Below are 5,834 nucleotides of genomic sequence, written 5' to 3'. Positions count from 1 at the left end.
CCCCCACCCCTCCACTCCTCCCACAGAATGCTTACTTGGAAGGGTATATATTCTTAGCTTAGGATTCTGTTCAGATCTTTTGACCATTTTTTAAATCAGCATTTGCTTTCTTATTTTGGGGTGTTAAGGCTTCTTTGTAAATTTGGATGTAAATCATTTAACAGGTGTGTTTTGTTAATATTTTTTTCCAAATCTGTAGATTTTCTCTTCAATCCTTTATCAATGTCCTGCATAGAGCAGAAATTTACATTGAATAGAAACAACTTATAAATTTTCATTTCTCATAGCTCATGCTTTGGGTGCTTTATCTAAAAATGCATTTCTGCACCCTGGGCCCCTATATTTCCTATATGTTTATTCTAGAAGTGTTATGCTGCATTTTACTTTTAAGTGATATGATTCATTTTTATTTAATTTTTATAAAATATTTACAATCTGTGCTTAAGTTCCTTTTTGTTTGGCCTGAATATAACTTATTGTTCCAATACCATTTGTCACGAAGACCAAGCTGTCTACATTAAATTGCCTCTGTGAAACACCCATTGAACACATTTGCAGGGTGTTTTATTCTATTTGTTTATTTGTCAACAGGATACTGTTTAATTATTGTGTTTTTATATTGTGTTGCTATTAGGTTATGTAGTTACTACAACTTTGTTCTTCTTCTTCACTATTTTGTCTCAGGTACAAAAAGACTGGTCATTAGGTTTGTTGATTAAAATAAAGTCTGAGATAATTTGTAGTGGCATAGTGTTTTTCATTTTGGATAAGTATGGCTAGTCAGAAATTATAAAGGAGAAACAGGAGCATTTGATTTCCCTGACATTTTTAGATAAGGGAATTAAATCTATATAAAATCTATAAAAATATAAATTTAATGTGCTTTTAAAACTAATCACACCATGTATTATATTTTTTATGATTACTGTGTGTGGCTAAATTTGCATTGCTCTGTTATCTCTTCTAGGAATTTCATCCTCTACATGGAAACAGAAAACCAAACATGTGTCTTAGATTTTGCCCTCCTGGGTCTCTCAGATGATACGGGAGTGCAGCCTCTCCTCTTTGGGCTATTCCTGTTGATATAACTGGTCACCTTCCTGGGAATCTGCTCATCATCCTGGCCATCATCTTGGACTCCCACCTCCACACATCTATATACTCCTTCCTCTCCAACTTGTCTTTTAAAGATATCTGTTTCACCTCCACCACAGTCCCAAAGATGCTGCTGAACATCTAGACAGAAAGGAAAATCATAACTTTTGAAAGTTGCTTCAGACAGATATATTTTTTCATACTTTCTGGACAATTAGATAACTCCCTCTTAACTGTGATGCCCTAAGACCACTTTGTGGCCATCTGTGACCCCCTGCACTACATGGTCATCATGAAACCCCAGCTCTGTGTCCTCCTGCTGCTGACATCCTGCTTATTGAGTGTTTATACTCCCTTTTATAATGCTTAATGGTTTAGCAATTACTTTTTTGTTCAGAGTTGGAATTGCCCTACTTTTTCTGTGAACTTAATCAGGTAGTCGACTTGCTTCTTCTTGATACCTTTCTCAATGACGTTGTGATGTATTTTGCACCTAGACTTCTGGGTTTTATTCCACTCAGTGGGATCCTTTTCTTTTTCTCCAAGTTTGTAGCCTCCATTTTCAGAATTTCATGAACTGAGGGCAAGTATAAATCATTTTTTACTTGTTGGTCTCACATCTCAGTTGTCACCCTGTTTTATGGTACAAGTCTCAGAGTGCATCTTAGCTCTACTGCTCCTGAAAACTCAAGGACAAGTGCATTAGTCTCAGTGATGTACATGGTGGTCATTCTTATGCTGACTCCCTTTATCTATAGTCTTAGAAACAAGGACACAAAGCAGGCCTTTAAAAACACTGAGACACATTCTCTCTATAAAAGGATTCCTGTCTCAAGTTTAGAAAATTGCTCATGACTAATAGAGATCAAACACTGGGAGATCTAAATTTATTCTTTATAAGTATATAGAAAGATAAGCTGTTATTTGTCTAATATCAGAACTCTATTTCTTTAATTTTTTTTATATCAAAGACACCTGTTTCTTTTGTATTATTTTACATCTTGTGGTCTTTCTTATTGTATTCCCTGAAATCAGTATTGAAGGTAGAAACTGCTGCCAGGATTTTCAATAGTGAAATATTTCACACAGGTAATTCTGTATATATAAAATTAAAGCAGGTGCTGGAGTGATGAAGGTGTACTGCAGTCACTGCCAGCACTTGTGTTTAATGGCTTTGGTGAAAATAATCTCTCTTAGCAAAGGCTGTGTACCAGCTATCAGGGTTTTTATTCATTGACTCCAGAAAGATGTCACATCCTGATCTGGAGACATCATCTAATTGGTTTACAATAATTCAAATTCCATCTCTGATATAATCCCTTCTCCTGCACATTCTAAATCATAAGTTATGTGAGGTTGTAATCAAGAGCACAATCTTTGATCCTTCAAACACTGATGGTCTCAATAATTTCTGTATTTCTCCCCAGTGATGTAAGGTTACCCCTTAAAACTTATTTTCATAGTTAAGGACATTTTTTCTGGAAATTTCACTAAGCCCTTCCTACAATAATAATTCATATTTACAGATCACAAAAATAAGGTGCATGTTTTCCCTATTTGCTATGATACTTTTTCTCAAATATTAAACCCAGATATTAGGACACAATTTTAGGTTTTTATGGAGACTTACTGTGGTTGCATAAAAATTTTTAAAAATTAGATTTTTTAAAGTACACCATTAGTGAAATATAAAGAGGATTTCAACTCTGTTATCTTTTCCTAGAATGTACCTACTTACCTAGACCTTTACTCACTCCCCTATTCCTGCATCTTCAATTTTTCTCTCAAAAAAATATATTCCTGGTTTTATCAGTAGATTTTTAGCCTTATCCAGGACACTAAAATATGTGGAAACAATGATTCACTCTAAACTAGGACATAAATTTTGCTCTCATGGAAAACTAAATTTATTCCTTAAGAATCTGTACCAAAAAAATACAAACATCAAGATACAAGAAAAAAAATCATATTGTGTGTTATTGATGAAACTAAACTGCATTTTAGGGTTTTTTAAAAATGGGAAACCTTGAAGAACAGCCTTAAAATTTGGCATTCAACTAAAGAAACTTCAATAAATTGAGTGAGAGATAAACACCAGGTTACAGAGGGAAACAATATTTTTTCCTGGAGAAGTGGGAGACTTGGTTGCTGCCTGTAAACCATGAAGTGTTTTTTAGACAGAAGTAGGTGAAGACTCATTGTGAGTGAGCTCTGTTCTCTTCAATTGTATTATGTTGTGTGTGTAAAATAATTATCTACTGGGACCGTACCATGAGAAATTTAGAGAAGATGAACACTGTCAATTGAAGATTAACTGTCCAGAGTGGGGGAAATTGAATGAACACGCTCAGGTCCAGGGAACATCATTTAAACTAAGACACAGTAGAAAACTATAATGGAGTCTTTGCCTCTTATAATTTACTGTAATAATGTAGCCAGTGTCTAAGTGACAATATTTCAAACATGGCAACAATGATTCCTTCCTCCACTGCCAGGAGCTGAGTTTCCAATAGAAGCAAATTCTAGGGTAACAGTACTGAATAAGAAGGTCCTGCATTTCACCTCCTAGTGTCTTTCACCAATGCCACTCTTTCCATTTCTCCTCAATATCAGATCACCCTTCTCAGAAGAACTGGAAGCACCCACATATTAAGAGCTCTGAGATACATCATCCTAAGTGTGGTTCATATATTTCATCTCCTGGAGTTTCCAGAATAAAGACATTTTGTATTTATTCATTATCCAAGGATGAAATCACCAGTGGAACAAAAAAATCACTGGAATGAGGCACAGAATTTCTGTTTTGCTGTGGGAAGATAATATCATGGGAGGGAATGCTTTACTGGCAGTAACTGCAGGGATACAGAAAAAGCCTCAGGTGTAAAAGTTCACAGATATAAATTTGTTTTTTTCTCCTGATTCCTCTCTGAGGTTGCAGGGGACTTTGGTTTTCATGGTAGCTAAATTTCTCACAGTTCAACTGCATAGAAATTTTAAATTTTCAGCATTGTATATTTCAGCTTTAGAGGTTCTATTTATTTCATTATTGAAATATGTTTATGCCATTTTATATATTTGCAATACTCTTTTTAATTTTATAAAACTCATTAAAAAGTGTTGTTTCATATACTGTGTCTGAACAATTTCAAACTCTGAAACAGTTAAAGGCTTTTTCCCACTGTTTGCTTTTCTTCTGGCTCTTAGTCATGGTAACTTGTTTTCTTAGTGTTTATCTGTATTTAAGATTGTGTTAAGTTCATTTGTTGGGCCCATATTTGTGTGAATTCTTGGAGGTCTTGGTGGAAAAGAGAGGATTTACATTTGAAATTGTTTTACCCTTCGGAAGTCAGAATCACTTAATGCTAATTTTTCCACCTACAGCTTTTCAGGCCACAAAGGGGCTTTGATTTCAAAGTGCACACTGGCTTATCATCCAAAGGGCTTTCCCAACAGGTAGCACCAGTGTCAGTGCAAGTGTTTATCTTGATATCCATATTGCATTAGTGTGTATATACATTCTTAACCTTTAAAATTCTGCTATAATTCCAAAAATATTACTTTTATACCGTAATATATACTGTATAAAACTCTTACCTGAGTTTTGACTTATGAGAATTTTGGACTTCATTTTCACGTGAAACCTATTCACTAATACAGAATCTCAAATTCTTCAGTGGGGACTATCTTCTAAAATGACAGCTGTCATTTGAAATCTACTATCCATCATGGTCCATTTTGTTATTTATTTTGTGGCTAAATTAATTTCTTTTGTTAGGCTAGTTTAGGGAGGAATTTAAAAGATTCAGGAAAACTTACAGGTGTGAACCCTCATATTTTAAAACATCGCAAATCAATAGCCTAACTACAGATTTGCAGTAACTAAAAATGAAGGGCAAACTGAACCTAAATATAGTAGAAGGATTTAAATAATAAATTTTTACATGGAAAGAAATGAAATAGAATAAAATAATTGAAAGAAGCAATGGAATTGATTCTTGGAATATTTCAATAAAATAGACAATGTTTATTTAGAATGGGAAAGAAAAAACAGAGAGGAATGAAATCACTAAAATTCAGAATGAAACCAGGGATCTTGCTAGATATTGGTGATATTAAAGGGATTATGAATGACTATTATGGACAATTGTCTGCCAATATCTAGAAAACCTGGAAGAAATGGACCAATTCTTAGAAACACACAATTTACCTAAATTGGCTGAAAAGAAATAGATCTCACCAAAAGTGTAACAAGAAAAGAGATTCAATAATTCATCAAAAACCTCCCCAAAATATGTGTAGAATCAGACAGTTTCCATAATGAAATCTATGAAATACTCAAGGATGAAATACTTATAATACTCAAAATCTTCCAACTGGAAGTCAGGGTATCTCTCCAAACTCATTCTACGATCCTAAAATTATTTTGATACCAAAGCTACATAAAGACATAAGGAAAGAAAACCAAGGAATAAATTTCTCTAAAAAAATATGGATCCAAAATCACTCAGCAAAAATCGGCATACCAAATCCAACAGAATATTAGATGTATCCATGTCCTAGTGAGATTTATCTCAGTACTCAAGAGTGTTCAAAATAAGGAAATCAGTGTAATATACCACATTAACACAACGAAGAGAAAAATCACATGAAAATCTCAATTAGTGCAAAAATGTGAGTGATAAGTTCCAACACTGTTTCATGATAAAAACACTCAGGATAATAAAAATAGAAAGTACCTT

General features: G+C 33.9%; 1 pseudogene; it reads left to right on the top strand.

Annotated features, from left to right (window-relative positions):
- Positions 1-983: 983 nt before the first annotated feature.
- Positions 984-1,950, top strand: LOC139438555 (olfactory receptor 7A10-like; annotated as a pseudogene).
- Positions 1,951-5,834: the final 3,884 nt, after the last annotated feature.

Source organism: Dasypus novemcinctus, unplaced genomic scaffold, assembly GCF_030445035.2.
Source record: "Dasypus novemcinctus isolate mDasNov1 unplaced genomic scaffold, mDasNov1.1.hap2 scaffold_69, whole genome shotgun sequence".
NCBI lineage: Eukaryota > Metazoa > Chordata > Mammalia > Cingulata > Dasypodidae > Dasypus > Dasypus novemcinctus.
The sequence above is the reverse complement of the archived record's forward strand: the minus strand, read 5'-3'. Positions and strand labels throughout refer to the sequence as shown.